This window comes from Callospermophilus lateralis, chromosome 12, assembly GCF_048772815.1.
Source record: "Callospermophilus lateralis isolate mCalLat2 chromosome 12, mCalLat2.hap1, whole genome shotgun sequence".
NCBI classification, from domain to species: Eukaryota; Metazoa; Chordata; class Mammalia; order Rodentia; family Sciuridae; genus Callospermophilus; species Callospermophilus lateralis.
This window is the reverse complement of record NC_135316.1, coordinates 3,039,994-3,064,096: the sequence shown is the minus strand read 5'-3', so window position 1 is coordinate 3,064,096 and position 24,103 is coordinate 3,039,994.

Below are 24,103 nucleotides of genomic sequence, written 5' to 3'. Positions count from 1 at the left end.
GGGTGTCATGAGGCAAAAACCTTCCTGACATTCAGGGTAATAGAAACAGAAGTAAGCAAATGGCCCAAAGCAGGGTTTCTCCACTGAGACTTGACTGGTCACACTGATATCTGAGTTTTATGAGATGCTCCCATTCTATTCAGCTATCCAGTATATGACCATGTCACAGAGTCTTGTGTTGTTACATATCTGAGACACCAAATCATGAGCCTATTCTGGAGAGTGGCCAGTACTCACGAAGAAAACAGGAACTTAAGAAGATAGTAGGTGTTGCCCATCCAAAAGGCAAACTGCAGTCCATTCATCAATTGGGCAGTATGAATGCGGGGAAGCTTTATACTAGAGACAACACATCCATTGATGCATTCTCTTTTCTAAGGTCTACAACCACTGATACAGTGGTATACACAGTCATGGAAACACTCACCATGTCAAACGACTTACTAAAATTCGTTCACTCCAAACCAAACAAGTAAGCCTGACACCCCTTTGGACTGTGTTTTAAGGAACTGCGATGAACTTTACTCCCCTTTGTTAAGCAGGATGATAGAAGCCCCTAGCTGGTTGCCTGGAGCACACCCACTGCATAGGGCAATGCCTGCTGGGGACCTAAGAACTGAGTATCACCCAGGTTAACAAGTGAAACTCCTTTAAAACCCCTTGTATATCCAGATCAAGAGAGTCACAACTTTATGCAGAGTCCCCTGTATTTCTCCTTATTAGCAAAGCAGTGAACCTCCCTTTTTCTTTTTCTCAAACCCTGTCTTCATTATTATATTATTATTAATTGGTTTCAAGGTCAGGAACCGAAATTTAAGTTACAAATTTTGATACCCCCCCCCAACCGACCCCGGAACTTTTTGCAACAGAACAATAGGTAAGCAAAAGGCCTAAAGCAGGGTTTCTCCACTGAGACTTCACTGGTCACACTGATATCTGAGTTTTCTGAGATGCTCCGATTCCCTTCAGCTATCCAGTACATGGCCCTGTCACAGACCTTGGAGGTGGTACATATATTGGACACAAAACCATGAGGCATTTCTGAAGAGACTCCAGTATTCAGGAACAAATAAGGAACTTAGGAAGGTAGTACGTTTTGCCTTGCATAAGGCAAACGGCTCTCCATTCATAAATTGGGCAGCATGAATGCTGGGAAGCTTTCTACTAGACAGGACACAACCATTGATGCATTCGCTTTTCAAATGTCTACAACCACAGATACAGTGGGATACACAGATAGAAACATCCGCGTTGTCAAACTACTTTCTAGAAACAGTCCAGTACAAACAAACAAACCGTCTTTCCTACCTATTCTCAGAACATGAGACAAAACCACAAACTCACACCGACACCCAGAATGGCACTTATTTCCCCCAAGTATGTCTGTGACTATCCTGAGTGTCCTGGGACTGGTGGTGCACAGTATGATCCACCGAAATGTCCTGTCCTGTCTCAGATCTGCTCTCCTTGGCCAACACTGTGAAGTTGTCAGGAGCCATTGTTGAGCCACTACCTGCTTTCTCAGAAAAGGTTTCTCTTCAGAGCTCTCCTGGCATTTGTCAATGCTCATATCCGTAGGTACCAAGAAAGACTGACTCTGTCCTTGGTAAATCCAAACAATTTAGACCTCTGGGACTGGGACTGGGACTGGCTCTGGGTGCCTGGCTTCCTGGATCCCAATATCAGAGAGTTCCATCACCAAGGAAGTGAGGTAGGTCACTTCTTTCAGGAACTGAATGAGGTCACTGCTTGGCAACCACTTTGTCCTAACAGTTTCTTCCAAGTGTCACATGAGATGGAGGCTGCCCCTACTTCCTGTGACACTTTCACAAGTTAGAATGGTATATCAACCATAGACATCCGGGAACAGCTCTCCAAACAAGCCTGGCTTGGTCCATTTTCTCTACATTAAGAAGAGAGAGGCTGATTCAGATATATCCCTTCATCCTGACCAGGTTTTTTGACATGAAAAATGACTTTTGCTCTCTCAGGTCCTTTCATAGCTGCCTACATCTTCTTCAGGGATCATTTATGCATGGAACATTGAGTTTCTCAGCAGGTGGAAAATCCCCTACATTCCTCTATTGTAAGACCAACAATGTCCCTGCTCTTCTGTAAAGTTAGATTGAGGGAACAGTGAATGGTTAAGGTTAATAACAGGTTCGATTTAAATTAGGAATCATTCTGCGGGATGAATAATGGTATTGGGAACCTGCAATATTTACAAGTATATATAGAGAGGTGAAATATATGTATGAAAACAGAAAGCTAGGTAAGATTTGAAGTCCAGAAGGGCATTGGGCCCTTGATTGAGATACCTAGCTTAGAATTACATTCTGCAATTATGTCTCAGATAAATGGATATACAATGGCATAGGACCTTGTACCTTGGATGATTGAATGGTGAAGAAAACATCCAGTCAAAAAGGGATAGTCGGTAGGATTAGGAAGATTGTCAGTATGTTTAGGAAGAAGAGTGAGTGTAGGATTTGGAACAAAAGTCCTTTAGCAATAGGTTTTCGGGTAGAGAGTGAATGTAAATGTCAGCACATGTGGAGAGTCAGTCACAATGATGAACTGGGAAAAATATGTAGGAAACCAGATATGAATAGAGATATTACGAAATCTGCCAAAGTAAAATGCGAGTGATAGGATTAGACATTTTCAACAGGGTTGGGTTTGAATATATTATTACAGGAAGACATAAATACGTAGTCACCAGATCTACTCTCCTTGGCCAACTCTGTGAAGTTTTAAATAGGATTGACAACCTGGACATGGATGTTTTTCGTATGCCATGCTCAATTTCCATTTATGCTTTGGTAGAATCATAAGTGTGAACTTTGCATTTTGTGTCCACAATATTACTGTGATAAAATGTATATGTAGATCAGGTGACATGAGTATTTCTTCCACCATTTCTTCGAGCAATATTATGAAGACATAAAAGTTGGTATTGGGGGTACAATTAGGTGTACCCTGTGTCTATGAATATAGAGATAATGCATGAATAGACCATATTGTGAATGAATAATATAACGGGTTCCAACATTAAGTAATGGATTGAATTGATATCTGAAAATATACAGGAAATCTTATATTGATATAAATACATTCATTCCAACCAGTTATACAGCTAATGGTAATATTAGGGTTATGGTTTATCATAAAGAGTGTGTGAGTTTTGCCTCAAAAGTGAATATGGAAATCAAAAATAATGTATTCGGAATGAAGTCTCATGAAAAGACCAGTCAAGAATCCTGGAGGAATACATGTGTTCTGAAGCAGGAAGTGATTGAATGTGAAAAAAATGCCTATAAACTTGTCAACTTTTTGATGAAATATATATCCTATGATGTGTATATACTGAAGAAATATTAATGTACCACTGTTGAATAAAAATGAACGTAAAATACACATCATGTCCCATAGGAATCTACTTGCATTGATGTTAAACTGGGTCAGATATTGTAGAAATATTAGGATTTCTATTTACCATTCACTGAAGTTAGTTTTAAGTACTAGGAAACAAATATGTATTTCAGGAGGATGAATATTTCTGAAAATAATCTTGTGAAAAGTTGATTATAAATACAAACATAAATATGAATATAAATATAAATTTAGGGAATTTATAATAATACACATATATTTCGTATTTTGAAAAATATGGAGAGTATATATATATATATATATATATATATATATATATATATATATACAAACTTACACACACAGACATTAAAATACACACCCAGAATTCTAAAAGTAGCAATATACAAGACAAACGAAATTCATCATGAAATATATATCATACAAAGATCCAAAAATATTTATTTTACTGAACATGGATTTATGTATAATATTGTTCAGCTAGGATACTCACTCATATGTTGAATTTTCAGTTCCAAAAGCGTTTAACAGGAGTGATCTCTTCTCACAAATTGTATCTGCCAAGTCAGCCACTTCACAAGAATGTACGTGTGGTACCAGGTAGGATTCTATATGTGCATATAAAAATACAAGTGCCGAATAGGATACAGAGAAAGGGAGACAGGAATTCACATATTTGTTAACTTGAAAAACAAAAGGAGAACTATTTCAATTAAAAATTGACTATATTTATAACACCTACCTTTTATCTTGCAAAAGGCAAGTCCTATATACACCATGCCTCCTCTGAACTGCTTGTATTTCAATTCTGTTTTGGTTATTTTACTCCATCATATTAGTATTAGTAGTTAGAATCTAGTAGGGTATGGGTTATTGTCAGGGATATAGTATTTTGAATGGAAAATTGGAAAATGAATACAATGAATATGCAAATATGTGGAATACAATAATCTTCCCACTCTCATCCAGAACAATGCCTTGACATTACCTTCGCCCCAATAAGACACAATTAAAGGAGAAGAGTTAGAAAATCTGTGAATACATATCTGGAATGGAAAATGCTCAGGAGTTCACAACCTTGGAGGTGATAGAGGAGTTTTCAAAAGTAAGGGAGATTGTAAACACTCCACAATCATGGAGCTCTGCTGGCCTAAAGACTTTTTGAGAAACTGCCTCTGAGGTAGAACACTTGAAATATATGTTGTTGTCAGAGCTTTAGCTTCCTATGTAGTGAGACAATCAAAGCTGGGTCTGCATCTATGTGACCTGGAGGACTGGTTACTTATTTTTCAATGAACATGAGGCAGCATGACTTAATTCTCTCATTGTAATTAAACTGTGGCCCCTGGGGTCTAAGAGTCTCCCCATGTGGACTGTGAAGCCCTTTGGTCATCCTCCATTTTTCCTGGTGTTTCTTGCTGCTGCACTGGGAGTTTGGTATTTGCTTCACGAAATACAAGGAGTCCAACTGGGACACAGTGCTAGAGGGAGTTCTGTCACTTGTGGGGGGTCAGGATCTGCAGGAGAATGCACCACCATGCTTCTATCCCACATAGCTTGACCCCTTGACAATAGCAACCTGATTCTGAACATAGCCCTGAAAATGCTCCATATAAGAAGATGCCTTTACATTTAAGTGTCTGCTGGCTGCACCATGTCAGTCACAAGCCATTTGGAAGCCAATGGCACATCCACATAGCACCAACACAGATTTTTTTTTTTTTTAAAACTTGTCCACCACTGCTCTAGGCCAACTACTCAGCAGGCTCCAACATACTGGCATCTCTGTTCTACACCATTTTCATGAAACCCAGTCAATCAAGGCACTGTGTGGTATACTCATAATCAGCAACAGGACATCCAAAGGTTCTCCAGTGCCACCTGGTGATGGGAATTTCAAAAATTAGATGGTATTTATCTAGCCAGTTTTTAAGGATAAATTTAGAGGCAGTGTGAGTTTCAATTCATCGAGGAGCCATTAAATGTTAAGGAAGCTCATTTAAATGAAAGCTCTGGAGAACCCTCACAGGCAAGGCTTCCCAAAGAGTGGCCAAAAGGTAACATGAATCCAGGCCCGTTGAGGTCAACATGTGATGTCCATGTGTGTTTTGACTCTCAACTATGGTTGCCAAGTCTTTCAGAAGAAAATCATGTGATATCCTGGCTGAGATTCCCAGTGCTCTATGGAAATTGACCCTGATCTCAGTTTCCAAGGGCAAATCTCATGCTTGGCCTCCTAAAATCTCAACACATTTCATGGCAATACTTCTCTGAGATAAGTTCCATAACTCAGCCTCTAAGGGGAATCACACCAGAGTTCAGGCCCAGGTGGACCCAGTCATCTCTTCCAACCACCACACAAATGACCACAATTAAAACCAAAACACTCCCACTTGGGCCTCATCTTCTTCCATAGACATTCATCATAACCTCTGGCTGGAAGTTTCCATGAGGGGCGAAGCCCAAGACAGTGTCCAAAATAAGCTTCCTTGCCCCTCATTCGCCTAAAGTCAGGGTAGCCTGGACACCCTTCCTTTGAACTAGCAGTGACCAAATAGCCCTGCAGTTAATACTGCTCTGCTTCTCCAATTTGAGGTCTACTGACTGTCAGGTATAGATTCCTTATGTGATAATAGTGCTTGGGTCCCAGACTCATACTTCTCCTTGGTGTCGGCTGCCAGTAGCAGATCATCCCCATATTGAAGTAGGGTGACTTCGGGGTGTGCAGTTCTGAAGTCGTTGAAGCCCCTGTGGAGGGCTTCATCAAAAAGAGTGGGGGAGTTTTTGAACTCCTGTGGGAGTCTAGTCCAGGTTAATTGGCCAGATGTTCCTGTTTCTGGGTCTATTCACTCGAAAGCAAACAGCAACTGACTGTCCTTATGTAGGGGCAAGCAGAAGTAAGCACCTTTTAAGTCCAGAAGAGTGTACAATTCCCGCTCCAGATTCAGAGTGCTAAGCAAATTATATGGATTGGGTACCGTGGGGTGAATGTCCTGCACTCTGTTGTTGATCTCTCTTAGGTCTTGAACAGGATGGTAGACCCCAGTTCCTGGATTTCTTACTGGTAGCAGGGTGGGTATTCCAGGCCGATTGACAGGGCCTTAGGACCACAAAAGCCAGGTGTTTCTGAATATGGGGCCTTATTCCATCCTTAGCATCTTTGCTTTGAGGATATTGTTTAATACTGATTGGAGAGGCAGATGCTTTTAATACTACTACTATTGACGGTTGTTTTATGGGTAGACAAAACACAGCAGTTTCTGCCCAGGCACTAGGATAATCTTTTATCCATTTTTGGGGAAGTTTTCCTGTTTGATCATTTCTAGGGGGCACGAAGAGTTGATAATCATCTTCTACTGACATAGTCCAAGACGTCAATATGGGAGTTTTTACTGAAGGATTTAGAAACTCCACTTGGGGACCATCCGAGTTAAAGGTTATTCTAGCCCGGAGTTTGGTAAGCAAATCCCTGCCCATCAATGGGGCCGGGCATTCTGGGATTACTAGGAAAGAGTGTTGGACTTTTCCCTTTCCAAGGTCCATAGTCATCTTAGTTGTCCAAGCCCGATATCTACTGCCATTATCCCCTTGAACTAGGGATCATTTATTTAATAGGTGGCCCAGTGTGGTCTTAAGGGCTGAGTATACTTCTCCTGTATCCACTTCAAGTTCACTGGCTCCCCTCAACTTCAAATGTTACCCTGAGCTCGGGGAGGGTATCCGACCCTGACTTTCCTAGTCCTCTTCTACAGTCAGCACGGCGGGCTGGCGTGGCTGATATTTGGGGTACTCTTTGGCCCAGTGTCCTTTTTCTTTACAATAGGCACATTGATCTGAGGCCAGGGGCAGCCTTTTGCGTGGGCCCAGGTATCCGATCCTGTCTCCCTTCTTTTTAACTTCTGGCCTAATTGCTGCTGTGACCAGAACCTTAGCCAATGCTTTAGTCTGCCTTTTGCTCCTTTCATCCTCATTTTGTTCCCTTTCCTTCTCTCGCCTCTGTTCCTGCTCCTCCTCAGTTTCTCTCTTATAATATACTTTCTCAGCTTTTCTGACTAAATTTCTTAAGGTCATATCTTGTAATCCATCTAGACGTTGTAACTTTCTCTTAATATATAGGGCAACCTGCTCGATAAAGGCCATTGCAACAGATGCCTTTTGGTCCTCTGCCTGAGGATCGAAAAGAGTATATTTCCTATATGCTTCCATAATTCTCTACAGAAACATAGAGGGAGACTCATTAGGCCCTTCGATAATCTCTCTTACCTTGGCCAAATTAGTCGGCCCTCTTGCGGCCGCTCGGAGACCCGCTGTTAAAGCCTGGTGATAAGTGGACAGATGATACCTACTTTCAAAGGTGTTGGGATCCCAGTTGGGTCGGTTCAAGGGCCCATAGGGATGGAGAGGGAGCATCACAGGGGCTTCCAAGTTTTCTCCTATTCGTCACCTGTGGGTTCCTTTAGGTGGCCCAGTATCCTCCAGGGAAGAAGGGGCTGCTGCTGCTGCGGGGAAGTCCCCTGGAGGGCTTGGGTCTGGCCCAATTGCCTCTAGTGGTGGAGATGCCGAGTCAGTGGCGGGAGGATCATCTGGAACATGTTGGGGGTTGGGGAGCGAGGGTAGAGGATAAGGAGGGGGAGGAGTGTCCAGTCTTGTGACTCAGGGAGAATGTTGGGAAGAGGGAGAGGAGCGGAAGGTTTAAATAATAGAATCATCGGGAAAGGGGTATATGGATGTTGATCTGGGGGGCCACATGGTCCTGGCTGAAAGAAAATATCTCTGACTTCTTGGATTAGAGGGAAGTAGAAGGATCCTTCTGGGGGCCATCTGACTTCGAGGATGGGCCATTCTGAAGCACAGAGACTCTGCCAGGTCTGGCATTTTACCGAAAAAGAAAGATTCTGGGCCCATGAGTGAACATCAGTCCAATGATCAAGGGTCAGAGACAGAGGCGTGGAAGTGCTTTGAATCATAATGGGAGTTACTCATACAGGGACAGTGAAGACACAAATGCGACACAGATAAAGACAAACAGTAAATGTTTAACATGAGTCCAAAACAAAGATCAGAACTGAGTAACTGACGGGTTAGACAATAAAGACAGGCAGTAAACTCAACATGAGTTTGGGACAATGAACAAAACTGAGTAGCTGGCAAACCTGATGGGCTGGCAAACCGAATCCTGAAGCAAAATATAACCGAGTTGAGGAAACTACTATTCCTTAATTTCCCTAGTCCTCTGTAGTGTCCCCCAGGGACGTGGCCTGTGGCTCTGTGACACGTCTGTCAGCCACCGTTGGAGACAGCTAATGCTCTTCACGGACAGCCACTTTGCCAAGCCCTAACCTGAAACCCGAAACCAGATAGAGGCGCCAACTTACCCCGAGAGGAGTCCGATGGGGTCTTTCGTCTGCCGCTGCTGGATATCTCACCTGGGGCCTCCAGATGAAAAGGTGGGGCGAATGTTGGAGGAAAAGACCACCAAGAGACTTTCTCATGCAACAGCAAATGGTTTATTGAAGGTCCAGCATGCTGGGACTCAGAGCTCACTTCAGAGGAGCAAAGAACAAAGAGCCCCGAGAAGTACTTGAGCAGAGTTTATATACATTCTTTAGAGAGGGCAGGGACTTTACATACATCATAGCCTCCTTTAGTAAATCATCATATACTGTGCGAAAATCAAATAACAACTCTAAAACATGATTAGCACATTCATTGGCGGGAACAGGTCGGGCAGGGGGTCATTGGTCAGTCCTGAGAAGCGGTATACATTTAAACTGATTGGTTGAAGCACTGAGATGTATACGTGCTGAGCTGCACTGTTTCCGAGAAGGAGTTGTTAAGTAACTAGGGGGTCAGGGAAGATTTCAACACATATCTAATGGGCAGATCCGGGAATTGATTAACTGCCACAGAAATTTCAGGTTCTGAGTGCAGCTTGGAAACTTTACAAAACCTGGTTCTTTACATTTCAATTTCAAATTCTTTTATTCTTTCAGAACCTTACAGAGAAAGGCGAGAGACTTCATCAACAATGACTGCACTTTTGGGCATTTTGGTTTTGGATGCACACATGGGATCTTTCTTTAGATCTATAAGGTGCTGATAATTTAAGCCACAGCCTCACACAGGGCCATGAGGCTGATTAAGACACAACCTTTTCCATAGCAGTTACCACTCTGAGGTCAATTACAGAACTCAGTCTCTGAGGGGAATCACGCCAGTGTTCAAGCCCATGTGGACCCAGTCATCTCTTCCAACAACCACACAAATGACCACAATTAAAACCAAAACACTCACACATGTCTCTCATCTTCTTCCATATATACACTCATCATAACCTCTGGCTGGAGGTTTCCATGAATGGCGCAGCCAAAGAGAGTGTCCAAAATAATCTCCCTTGCCTCTCATTTGCCTAACCTCATGGTGGCCTGGACACTCTTCCTGTGAACCAGGAGTGATCACATGGGTCTGTGGTTAATACTGCTCTGCTTCTCCAATTTGAGGCCTACTGAATGTCAGGTATAGATTTATTATGTGATTTGGAGTCATGAGGAAACCCAAACACCTCTGCAGGGCTTGGAAGAACTCTTTTGAAACAAAGGATCCCTATTCTCACTTGATGGAGGTCAGGAACCTAACAGAGGAAGGCGAGAGACTTCATCCACAATGACTGATCTTTTTGCCATTTTGGTTTTGGATGCACACATTGGATCTTTCTTTAGATCCATCAGGTGCCGATAATCTAAGCCACAGCCTCACACATGTCCAAGAGGATGACTCAGACACAGCCCTTTTCAAAGCAATTAAGAAAAGAGCCACAGATGATGCCCGTTCATTTCCATTTGAAAACTGTTTTCTTCAGGATTCACAAAGGGGTGGCCTGAGACAAAGACCTTCCTGACATTCAGGGCAACAAAACAATAGGTTAGCAAAAGGCCCAAAGCAGGGTTTCTCCACTGAGACTTTCCTGGTCACACTGATATCTGAGTTTTCTGAGATGCTCGCCATTCCCTTCAGCTACCCAGTACACGGCCATGTCACAGAGCTCGGAGGTGGTACATATCTTGGACACAAAACCATGAGCCTATTCTGGAGAGTGGCCAGAATTCAGGAAGAAAAAAGGTACTTAGGAAGATAGTAGGTGTTGCCCATCGATAAGGCAACCTGCAGTCCATTCCTAAAATGCACAGGATGAATGCTGGGAAGCTTTCTACTAGACAGGACACATTCTTGATGCATTATCTTTTCTAATGTCTACAACCACGATCACAGTGGGATACATAGACACAGAAACACTCACCTTGTCAAACGACTTACTAGAAACAGTCCACTCCAAACTAAACTAACTGCCTTTTCTAACTATTCTCAGAACATAAGACAAAACCACAAATCACATGCACAACCAAAATGGCACCTTCTTCCCCCAAGTAAGTCTGTGACTATCCAGAGTGTCCTCTGACTTGTGGGCTTTTGGGGGTTTGCGTGTGCAGAGTTTAGCTCCCTCATGCCTGATTATTTGCAAGAGCTGTGGCTGTGATTTAGGTCAGCTGAGGCAAACCTCAGTTAGGAGGAGGAAAAGTTCTCTTCCCCTTATCGCAAGTCACAGATTCTGCATGGTTTGGCCAAGAGGAAGAAGCTTCCTGCATACTTGTCCTGGGAACAGTACATTCTGAAGAGACAAATGCATCCTCAGGGGAGTAGATAATGTCTACAAAGAACTTTAGGAGGGTACTTATCAAATAAACAGGAACAATCTGAATTTAGCTCTGTGTACCTGATGAGGCATGATATTTGGGCAACGTGGATAAAGTGTTATTGAAGAATTGCTTGCTTTGTTAAAAGAAGAATAAAAAAGGAACTTGCAAATAAACCTCAGCATGCAGTTGCAATTGCTTCCTTTGCTCTGCATCCCCTGTGTCCTGGTTATTTCGTGACCCTTACCCAGGGACCCAAACACTCTAGGCGTTCACAATTGGCGCCCACACAGGGATCCTGATGGATTGACAGGAAGGGTAAGTTCTTTTTCTTTATATTACAGGGTGATGGGACAATCTTCATCTTCTCCTTTTTTACATATTCTTAGACATTCACTTGCCGTCTATGGTATTAACATTTCTCATTCTGATATAGAGATGTGTCTTAAGTTGGTCAGGGAATGGAATCTCTGGTTCCTGGAGGAAGGATCTATGGATGTAGATAATTGAAAACGGGTCCGTCATAATGTTGATAAGGCTAAGAGGTAACACGAAAAAATTCCGATTCAGTTTTGGTCTATCTGGTCTATTTTATATACAATGTTTAAAGCTATGGAGGAAGAAAAGTTGATTGGCAATTTAAAAAAGGAGCTTGCTCCTTCTATTCTAGTTCTCCCTCTGGATATTAGTGAAAAAGAAGAGGTAGTAAAAGATACGCAAAAAATGACTCATAATTCTTCACAAAATTCTGCTGATTTAATGGGTAATGATAAGGAAAAGAATACGAAAGTAAAAATGATGATTGATGATGACTCCGTTACGGAGCAATTCAAGCTTGTTATGGAGGAGGTTCTGGGACGTCTTAGTAAATTAGAAGCTAAAATGGACGCTAAGCCTTTATCGGGAACCAGGCCCTCTGCCCCTCCGGCCATTAACCCTTTTTTGGCAGCTTCTTTAATGGCTGTCCAGTAATGGACTCAGAACCTTCTGATGATGAGGACGAAACTCCTTTCTTTGCTTTTCCTATAATCAGGCCTGATCCAGCTAATGGAATGGCACATCCACCTCGGTAAGAGGGGATTGATATTGATCTTATTGGCAGATTAAAAAAGGCAATGACAATGTAAGGACCTCAATCCCATTATGTAAAAGAATTGCTTAATGCTTTTGCTACTAATTACAATAATTTTGCCCCTGAGGATTGGAAGATTGTTGGCCGTGCTCTTTTACGGGAACCTAAATATCTTCAATGGCACATGTGGTTTTTAGAAGGATGTACCACTAAGGCTAGAGAAAATGGTAACAGTCAAAACCCTGTTATTCATGCCATAGGATACCCTATGTTATCTGCCACTGGTATGTATGATGACATTCAACATCAAATTAATATTCCTTCTGAGATTCATGAACAATTGATGGAAATAGCTTTAGAAGCTTGGGACAAAATTAGACCTACTACAAATATTATGGCAAATGGATGTTACACATGTTCCCTTGTTTGGACGTTATTCTTGTGTTCATGTTACTATTGACACATGCTCTAAATTTTTGTGGGCTACCGCTCAAATTGGAGAAACCACCCGTCATCTTATCCAACACTTAGTGGAAACATTTGCTATTATGGGAATTCCCGCTATGATTAAAACTGATAATGTTCGGGCTTATACTAGTAAAAACTTTAAAGATTTTTGCAAATTATATGATATTGTTCATCTAACCGGAATAGAATATAATCCACAAGGACAAGCTTTAGTAGAACGTGTACATGCTATGCTTAAAAACAAATTAGAAAATTAAAAAGGAGGAAAATGACAGATTTAAATATGCAGTTGTTTAGACATTTGCAAAATCAACCTAAAGCATTGGGTTGTTACATTGTTACATCAAGCCTTATTTATTTTAAATTTCCTAAATCTTCCACAAGGAGAAATATTGACAAGAGCAGAATGACATTTTGAGAAAAAAAAACCTTAGAAATAGTTCATGAACCAATTCGGATAAAAATTGCAGCAGATGCTGAATGGCAGCCAAGTATTTTACTTTATAGGGGAAAGGACAATGCTTATGTTTCAACAGAAAATGGACACCAGCAGTGGCTCCCATGGTGGTGGATCCAGACCCGTCACAATCATTACGGCACCAAGGGGGGCACCCTATCCACTACCCCAGCCGAGGAATCAAGATCCTGAGCTTGATGTTCCGGTGGCAGCAATGGCGCGTCTTCATCTTGGGGCCTGACGTCGTCGACGTCCTAATTTCTCTCCCTTACCTACATGGGGTCAAATTAAAAAGCTGAGTGGGGAAAGGCAAAAAAGGTGTTGCAACGAACAGGGAAGAGTTGCACCCCAGAAAATTTATTTCTGGCCATGTGTGCATTATTGACAGTGTCTTCCACTTCTGAGGTACAAAATAATAATATTCACTATTGGGCCTATATTCCCAATCCACCTTTGCTGGAACCTGTTACTTGGGGTGATGGCCGAATTGCTGACCCATGCTTGGCTTCAGTGCAGTACCCTCATCATTTACAAACACATTTATGGAAAATTGCTGCTGCAACTAAAACTATAATTTTGTCTAATGGCTCTTTCTCTGGGACTAGTCAATCTGCTGCTTCTTATAATTTTACTATATTTAAAGAATATAGTATAATCACATGTGCGCCCATGCCATACTTGTTCTTAATTGAACATGTTACTTTTGATGAGGGAATTTTATGCTTTAATTGTAAATTGTATACCTGTATTAATAATTCTGTTTCTATTCCTTCTGGTTATTCCATTATGCTGTTACAACAGTGCTCTCACATTTGGCTTCCTGTGAACTTACAAAGACCATGGTCCCAAGATCCTGTAAATACTTTGGTTCTGGAATTTTTTAGACAATTGTTTAAACGTACTAAACGGTTTGTGGGAGTTGTTGTTGCTGTAATTCTAAGTCTTATTGCAGTGGCTACAGTTGATACAGTTTCAGGGATAGCTTTACATACTTCTTTACAAACAAAAAATTTTGTTGAGGAATGGCATAAAGATTCGCATGAGTTATGGCAATCCCAGGCTCAAATTGATTCAAGAATTCAAACTTAAATAGATATTTTAAAACAGACAGTTAATTGGTAAGGAAAAAAGATACTCACCTTAGAACAAGAAATTACATTAAAATGTGACTGAAATCCAACTTCTTTCTGTGTGACTAATATACAATATAATCAAAGCTTACACGAATGGAGTATCATACAAAATTATCTCGATGGTAATGAAACAGCTCAATTAATGATTGATTCTTTACAAAAAGATATATTTGACATTTTTGGAAAAGGGTTTCAACATGATGATGCTGCACAAATAGCTGAATTGTTTTTAAAACAGTTAGAGGGATCAGATCCAAAAGAAATTGCTCAAAGTCTTACCCATAAGGCTGGAGGAGTGGGAATAGTGTTATGCTTAGTTATTATCCTTTTGTAAATATTTATTGTATGTGCATAATACCATCTCAAAACTCTATATTAACTTTGTGGAAAACTGTTTTAGAAAAACAAAAGAAAAAAAAAAGGAATTGTTGGGGTTTGAGTGTGCAGAGTTTAGCTCCCTCAGGCCTGATTATTTGCAAGAGCTGTGGCTGTGATTTAGGTCAGCTGAGACAAACCGCAGTTAGGAGGAGGAAAATCTCTCTTCCCCTTATCGCAAGTCACAAGTTCTGCATGGTTTGGCCAAGAGGAAAAAGCTTCCTGCATACTTGTCCTGGGAACAGTACATTCTGAAGAGACAAATGCATCCTCAGGGGAGTAGATAATGTCTACAAAGAACTTTAGGAGGGTACTTATCAAATAAACAGGAACAATCTGAATTTAGCTCTGTGTATCCACTGAGGCATGATATTTGGGCAATGTGGATAAAGTGTTATTGAAGAATTGCTTGCTTTGTTAGAAGAAGAATATAAAAGGAACTTGCAAATAAACCTCAGCATGCAGTTGCAATTGCTTCCTTTGCTCTGCATCCCCTGTGTCCTGGTTATTTCGTGACCCTTACCCAGGGACCCGAATGCTCTAGACATTCACAATGGGCCATAATATGTTCACCCTAAATGGCCTGTCCTCTCTCATATCTTGTCTCCTTGTCCAACTCTGTGAAGTTGTCAGGAGCCTCTGCTGACCACGACCTGCTTTCTCAGGGAAGGACAGTGTTCAGAGCTTTCCTCGCATTTGGACATCCTCACATCAGTAGGTACGAAGAAAGACAGACTCTGTCCTTGGTAAATCCAAACAAGTGGGCCCACTGGGCCTGGGACTGTGACTGGCTCTGTGTGCCTGGCTTCCTGGATCCCAAGTTCAGAGAGTTCCATCACCAAAGAAGTGAGGTAGGTCAATTCCTTCAGGAGCTGAATGAGGTCACTGCCTTGGCAACCATTTTGTCTTAACAGTTGCTTCCAAGTATTCCATGAGATGGAGGCTGCCCCTACTTCCTGTGACACTTTTACAAGTTAGAATGGTATATAAACCATAGGCACCCAGGAAAAGCTCTCCACACAGGGCTGGTTTGGTGCATCTTCTTTATATTAAGAGCAGAGTCGCTGATTCAGACACATCCCTTCATCGTGACCAGGGTGTTTGCCATGGAAGATGGCTTTGGCTCTCTCAGGTCCATCATCGCTGCCTAACTCTTCTACAGGGATCATTTCTGCATCGACCTTTGTGGTTCTCAGCAGGAGGAAGATCCCCTATGTTTCTGTATTGTAAGACCAACTCTGTCCCTGCTCTTCTGTAAAGTTAGATTGAGAGAACAGTGTATGGTTAGGGTAAATAACATGTTCGATTTGGGTTCCGAATCATTCTGCTGGATGAATAATGGTATTGGGTACATACGATATTTAAAAGAATACATAGGTGAAATATAAGTATGAAAACAGAAATCTAGGTAAGATTTGAAGCCCAGAAGGGCATTGGGCCTATCATTGGGATACTTAACATTGAATTGTGTTCTGCAGAAATGTCTCAGATAAATTGATATACAATGGCATAGTACCTTGTACCTTGGATGATTGAATTTCGAAGAGAACATCCAGTCAAAAAGAAAAAGTCGGTAGGATTAGGGAGATAGTCGGTAGATTTAGGAAGGAGAGTGAGTATAGGACTTGGAAGAAAAACGTCTTTAGCAATAGGGTTTCGGGTAGAGAGTGAACGTAAATATCATAACATGTGAAGAGTCAGTCACAATGATTAACTGGGGAAAATATGTAAGAAAGCAGATATCAATAGAGACATGAGGAAATCAGGCAAAGTATAAATTGAGTGATAGGATTAGACATTTTCAACATGGTTGAGGTTGAATATATAATCTTTGGAAGAAACAAATATGTAGTCACAAATAGGATTGACATTTGAGAGCATTAGGCAACTTGGACATTGGTGTTTGTAGTAATCCATGTTCACTTTCCATTTCCGCTTTGGTACATTCATAAGTGTGACCTTTGCACTTTGTTTCCAGAATATTACTCTGATAAAATGTATATGTAGATCAGGTGACAGGAGTTTTACTTTCACCATTTCAGGGAGCAATATTTTGAAGAAGTATAAATTAGTATTGGGGGTACAAAGAGGTACACACACTGTGTCTATGAATATAGAGATAATGCATGAATAGACCATACTGTGAATAAATAATATAACAGGTTCCTCTTTAAGGAATGGATTGAATTGATATCTGAAAATATAAGAAATCTTATATTGATATTAAATCATTCATTCTAACCAGTTATACATCTAATGGTAATATTATGGTTATGGTTTAACATGAAGGGTGTGAGTTTTGAATTAAAAGTGACTATGGAAATCAAAAATAATGTGTTTGGAAAGAAGTCTCATGAAAATACCAGTCAAGAAACATAGAGGAATACATGTGTTATGAAGAGAAAGTGATTGAAAGTGAAACAAATGCCTATATATTTGCGAACTTGTAGATGAAATATATATCCTATGATGTGCATAACCTGAAGAAATATTAATGTACCAGTGTTGAATAAAATTGAACATCAAAATACACAACATGTCCCATATGAATCTACTTGAATTGATGTTAGGCTGGGTCAGTTACTGCAGAAATATTAGGATTTGAATGCACAATTCACTGAAGTTTGTTTTGAGTACTAGGAAACAGATATGTATTTCAGGAAGATGAATATTTCTGAGAATAATCTTGTGAAAAGTTGATTATAAATCCACATACATAAATATGAATGAATTTAGGGAGTGTATGTAAGACACATATTTTTCATATTTTAAAAAATCTGGAGAATATATATATATATATATATATATATATATATATATATATATATATATATATATAAATCACACACACACAGACATTAAAAAGTAGCAAAATATATCCCAATCGAAATTCACCATAAAATGTATATCATCCACAGATGAAAATTTTTCATTTTACTTAACATGGATTTATGTATAATGTTGTCCAAATAGGAAGCTCTCCCTTAGGTTGAATTTTCAGTTTCTACAGAGTTTAGGAGGAGTGATCTCCTCTCACAATTTGTGTCTGCGAATTCAGCCACCTCACAAGAGTGGACGTGTGGTACAAGGTAGGATTCTATGTGTGCATATAAAAATACATGTGCTGAATAGGCTACAGAGAAAGGGAGGCAGGAATTCACATATTTGTTAACTTTAAAAACACAAGGGGAACTATTTCAACAAACAATTGACTAGATATATAAATCCTACCCTATATAATGCAAAAAGCAAGTCCAACTATACACCATGCCTCCTCTGAACTGCTTGTATTTCTATTCTGTTAGGGTTATTTTTCTCCATTATGTAAGGATTAGTAGTCAGAGTCTAGCAGTTTATGAGTTAGTGTCAGGGATTCAGAATTTCGAATGGAAAATTGGAAAAGGTATCTGATGTGTATATAAATATGTGCTGCAGAAAAATCTTCCCACTCTCGTCCAGCACAATGCCTAGACATTACCTTTGCTCCAAGTAAGACACAATTAGAGGAGAAGAGTTAGAAAATCTGTAAATACATATAGGTAATGGAAAATGCTTGGAGGTGGTAGAGGAGTTTCCAAAAGTAGGGGACATGGTAAACACTCCACAAATATGGAGCTATGCTGGCCTAAAGACTACTTGAGAAACTGCCTCTGAGGTTGGGCACTCAAAATATATGTTGTTTTCAGGGGCTTTAGCTTCCTTTGTAGTGAGACCATCAATGCTGGGTCTGCAACTATGTGACCTGGAAGACATGGTTTCTTATTTTCCAATGAACATGAGGCAGCAGTGCTGAATTCTCTCTTTGTATGTAAACTGTGGACACTGGGGGCTAAGTGTCTCCCCGTGTGGAATGGGAAGCCATTTAACCATCCTCCACTATTCATGGTGTTTCTTACTGCTGAACTGGGAGTTTGGTATTTGCTTCACGAAATACAAGGTGTTCAACTTGGACACAGTGCTGGAGGGAGTTCTGTCCCATGTGGTGTGTCAGGGTCTGCAGGAGAATGCACCAACCAGGCTTCTATCCCACATAAATTGCCCCCTTGACCATAGCAACCTGATTTCGAATATTGCCCTAAAATGTCTTCATACAACAAGATGCCTTTACATATAAGGGTCTGCTGGCTGCACCATGTCAGTCACAAGCCATTTGGAAGCCAATGACAGTTCCACATGGACCCACCACAGATATTTTATCACACACCTGCACACCACTGCTCTAGGCCCACTTGTCAGCAGGCTCCAACCTACTGGCATCTCTGTTCTACACCATTTTTATGAAACCCAGTCAATCAGGGCACTTCATGGTTGTTTTAGTAACCCATGCTCACTTTCCATTTCACTTTGGTTAAAGGTTAATTAAAAAGGAACTTGTCACTTCCTGTTTTTCTGTATGCTTAACAAAACACTGATGAAATCTTGAGAACTATTTGCTAATTTTGTTTCCAGAATGTGCTGTCCTCAACTGCCAAACTGCAGAATGTACTCTCTCACCCGATTGCAATCAATAATGCCCACTCACCCTGACGTGTCAATAAATTTCCTTTCCTGCCCTCTCCGAGAAAAATATATAAGCTCTGCTTAAGCTGTTCTCAGGGCTCTCTGCTCTATTCAAGTGAGCTCTGAGCCCCAGCATGCTGGACCCCCAATAAAAGCTTTGCTGTTGCTGAGTGAAAATGGAATGCTGTTCTGGACTTAAAAGATGATTTCTTTTGCTTGCTTCTGCATAAAGATAGTCAGTTGCTGTTTGCTTTCGAGTGGGTAGACCCAGAAACCAGAACATCTGGTCAACTAACTTTGATTAGACTGCCACAGGGGTTCAAAAACTCCCTCACTCTCTCTGATGGAGCCCTCCACAGAAATCTCAACAACTTCAGAACTACATACCCCGAAGTCACCCTGCTTCAATATGTGGATGTCCTGCTACTGGCAGCCAACACCAAGGAAAATTGTGAGTCTGGGACCCAAGCACGATTATCCGAGCTTGCTCAACTCGGGTACAGAGCTTCTGCCAAAAAGGCCCAAATTTGCCAGCAAGAAGTAATCTTCCTGGGTTATTCCCGTAAGGGCGTTAAATGTTTGCTCACTGGGCCCAGAAAACAAACCATTGTGCAGATACCACCCGCATCTAAAAGGAGACAACTCAGAGAGTTTCTTGGGACTGCTGGCTTTTACAGGTTATGGATACCTGGGTTTGTGTTCTTTGCTCCTCCTTTATACCCGCTGTTAAATGAGGATGCCCAATTCCAATACCCCTGAGCACCAGCAAGCTTTTGGTAATATCTAAGGACACTGACTCTGAACTCCTCAACTTCACTGAGCCCAGCCTGCAATTACAGAAAGCCCTACACTACATTAACAATGTACAACAACTCATTCACCTTGGTTCAAAGAAACTGCAGGCATTCCTCAATGATCAAGAACAGAGTATTCCACTAACCGACTCACAGCGAAAGGAAGTATCTGAATGGGTAGAAAAAAGCCTGTCGGGTCTGTCAATTGGTTAATGCTTACCCTTCCAAGCTTCCTGCAGGAAAGCACCTATGAGGAACCAGACCAGGACAAATCTGGGAAGTGGACTTTACTGAAATTAAGCCAGCAAGGCTTAAATATCTCCTAGTCTTTGTAGATACATTTTCAGTATGGATTGAAGCCTTTCCCACAAAATAAAAATCAGCGGCGCAAATGGTGGTCAAGAATATCCTGAAAAATATTTTTCCAAGATATGCCCTGCCTAAGGTAGTAGGGTCTGATAATGGACCAGCGTTCATGGCCCAGGTAAGTCAGAGGTTAGCCAGGACCCCAGGGATTAATTGGAAGTTACATTGTGCTTTTAGACCCCAGAGCTCAGGACAGGTAAAAAAAAATAAATAGAACCATTAAAGAGACCTTAAAGAAATTAAGCTTAGAGACCGGCATAAAAGATTAGACTATGCTCCTGCCTTATGCATTGTTTCATGCAAGAAATACTCCCTCTGTTTCTTTGTGTAATATCACCCCCTATGAAATTCTCTATGGGGCTCCTCCTCCAGTAAGGGCCCTAACCCCAACCCTAAGACCTAACAATCTCTTCAACACCCCCTTGCTTTAAAGACTTAAAACTCTTGAAAAAACTCAGAGATACCTGTGGAAACAGCTGGCCACTCCCTACCAACCTTGGGACGAGGGGACTTCACATCGATATCAAGTAAGAGACTTCATCTACATAAGACAACATCAGGTGTCATCCGTGGAACCCCGCTGGAAAGGACCATAGCAGGTGCTACTTATAACACCTACAGTGGTAAAAGTAGACGGAATCACTTCCTGGATCCATGCTTCTCATCTAAAGCCTGAGCCCTATCCAGACTCTGGCTGGAAACTGGAAAAGAGTGTAACCCTTTCAAATTGCGTATTTGCCATGTGGATAAGTCTATAGACTCTGCCCTTGGCCACCAGTAGTCCTAACCCTCATCAGCCCGTTCTGCAGCGATGGCTGATCACAAATCCTACTGAACAAGAAGTATGGTCTATCTCGCATACAGCCCACTTAGGGACCTGGTGGCCATCTCTCCACCAAGACATTTGTCAGCTGGCTATTGGTCTTTCCTATTGGGATATCCCTGATGAAGAGGATCCCACTAAAATTACATTAAATCCCTTCTGTACCATAAATAATGGAAACAAACGTTATAGATATAGGGACACGCAAGCCAGATGTAGGTTGGCTAGCCTAGATAACTGTTTGTCCGGGCGACTATCAAAGCCACAAACAGCCATGGCTATGTGGGGGAAAAGCCGACTTCTTCTGTAAGTCATGGTGATTTGAGCATACAGGGGGTGCCTGGTGGAACCCAAACTCCTCATCAAATTCAGTACACAGCATTGGCCATATTACCAATTAGACAACCAAAATCGATGGCCCCCAGGGGTGTCTCTACATCCTCAAATTCTGTGTGACCTTTTTTAACTTCTGCAAGTGCTCAAAAGGGTGAATGGAGATTCCCCTATGTGGAGGCCTTTTCCTTCCTTCGCTCAAATTCTGAACTATGCTTCTTCAATAGATCCTCACCCTCAGCCTTCTGCTCCAGACTCTGCTGTCACTCCAATCTCAGCAACCTGATTTCGATTTTTCCCCTCCAATTACTAGATCAAAAACCCAACCTCCGCCAGTTGTCAAACCATTGCCCCCTTTGCTGAGGTAGCATGTACTGAGTCACCCCTCCAAACACTCACTCCTCTCTTCTCCTGTCAGGGCCCGCACCGGGTCCCACAACGTCTCTTTCCAGCTAACCCAAAGCTCAAACCAGCTGAGGAGAACCCTCAGACCCCTATCCAAGATGTAATGAAAATGGTCTTCAATTTTGCTTTGTCATCACTGCAAACAGGTTACTTATAATTTAAAGTCCCCACAGGCTTTTTGGGATGCACACTCCCGTCTTTCCCTCAGCTCTATCTGTTCTACTGCTCAATTTTTTGTTGCTAGAAAAATCCCAAACACCTTTCTAATTATTCTTTTACATCTCTCATTCCTCATACTCATTTCCACGGAGCTGCTTTCACCCCACACCTTCCCCGTCCTCCCCCTCTATACCAGGCCCCCAGAAAAGTCTTAACTGACCTTCTCCAGAAGTCTTCAACATGGCTGACTTCAATACTTTCAGCAAGAGTCCCTATAAAAGGGTTCAATGTAGATAAACTTCCTCTTTTCGTGTTGCCTGTTTTACTTGGCCACTGGTTGGAAAAATCAGCACTCCTAAGCTAGACACCCCCTTCCTAGTTTTTCAGAAAATATGTGAACATGGCCCCTTGCTTGAGCTGGGGCTTCACAGAGATTGCTAAATTTGTAAGATAAAGAAGTTACCAACTGGGCTCCATGGTAACAGCTGGCACGGAGAAAAAAAAAAAGAGAAGAAAAAAGCTCTCTCCCTCCCAGGTGTCCTTAAAAATGTAACTTGCCCAGAACAGAAGTAAAAAAAAAAAAACAGAAAAAAAACTGCTTTTTGTGAACTTCTGCAGACTGTGAACTTCTGAGCCCCTTTCGTTATATGTTGGGTACAAAATTCTGAAACTACCTAAACTTGGGGTTCAGGGGATTAATTGATTACAAAAGAAGCATTGCCCTCTAAATCAGGTTCAAATAAATAGGACTGTTTCCCTGTCTTCCATTCTATCTTAGGTGCCTTGCCTTTTCCATACCTACAACAGTATAATTCTATATACTTAAACATCGTTTATGTTTTTATAAAATGTTCAACAGATGTGATTAATTATGTAATGGTGCAGATGTTTCCCAGAGTGCTCTATCAATGTGCAGGATCATTTAAAGATCAAATAGGGGGGCATACAACCCGGTTCTGTCAGGAACCTGTATCACTTACTTTAGAAATCCTATTAGGAATAGGAGTTGCTGCAGGGGTGGGCACAGGAACCACTGCCCTAGTATAAGGGACACAAAAAAATGACCCAATTAGAAGCAACTGTAGACCAAAGCTTAAATATATTAAAAACCTTCATCACAGCTTTACAGGAATCTTTAACCTCTCTCTCTGAAGTTGTTTTACAGAACAAGTGAGGGTTGGTCTTCCTCTTCATGAGAAAAGGGGGACTTTGTGCTGCATTGAGAGAAGAATGTTGTTTTTATGCCCACCATACTGGTTGTAAAAGAATCTATTAGTAAATTAAGAAGACGCCTTGAAGAGCGTCAACGAGAGAGAGGACCAAAAAGGATGGTTTGAGTCTTCGTTCACACAGTCTCCCTGGTTAACCACACTTTTATCAGCCCTGGCCGGTCCATTAACAATCCTCATTTATTGCTAACTGTAGGACCCTGTTTGCTCCATCGTGTAGTTTCATTTCTCCAAGTTCAAATTGGACAAGTTAAACTTTTGGTAATCAGAAAACAATATACCCCACTAGCAGACATAAAATGTGACACCACCCAATGATCACTTTTACGATTAAAAGTAACCAGAAGAAGTGGGGAATGAAAGGTTAATGAAATAGGTATTTGTCACTTCCTGGTTTTCTGTATGCTTAAAAAAACACTGTTGAAATCTTGAGAACTGTTTGCCAATCTTGTTCCCAGAATGTGCTGTCCCCAAACTGCCAAACTGCAGTTGCAGTTCCCTCACCCAGTTGCACGCAAACCGCCCACTCGCCTGACCCACCAATAAACTTCCCTCCATGCCCTCTCCAAGGAAAGTATATAAGCTCTGCTTTAGCTGTTCTCAGGGCTATCTGCTCTATTCAAGTGAGCTCTGAGCCCCAGCATGCTGGACCCCAATAAACCCTTTGCTGTTGCATGAGACAGTCTCTTGGTGGTCTCGTCCTCTGACGCTCGAACAACCTTATCATTGGTACAATCAGAAGTGTGACCTTTGCTTTTTGTGTCCAGAATATTACTGTGATAAAAGTACATGTAGATCAGGGACATGAGGATTTCTTTCACCATTTCTGGGAGCAATATTTTGAAGATGTATAAATTAAAATTGGGAATACAAATACGTGTAAAATGTGACTATGAATATAGAGA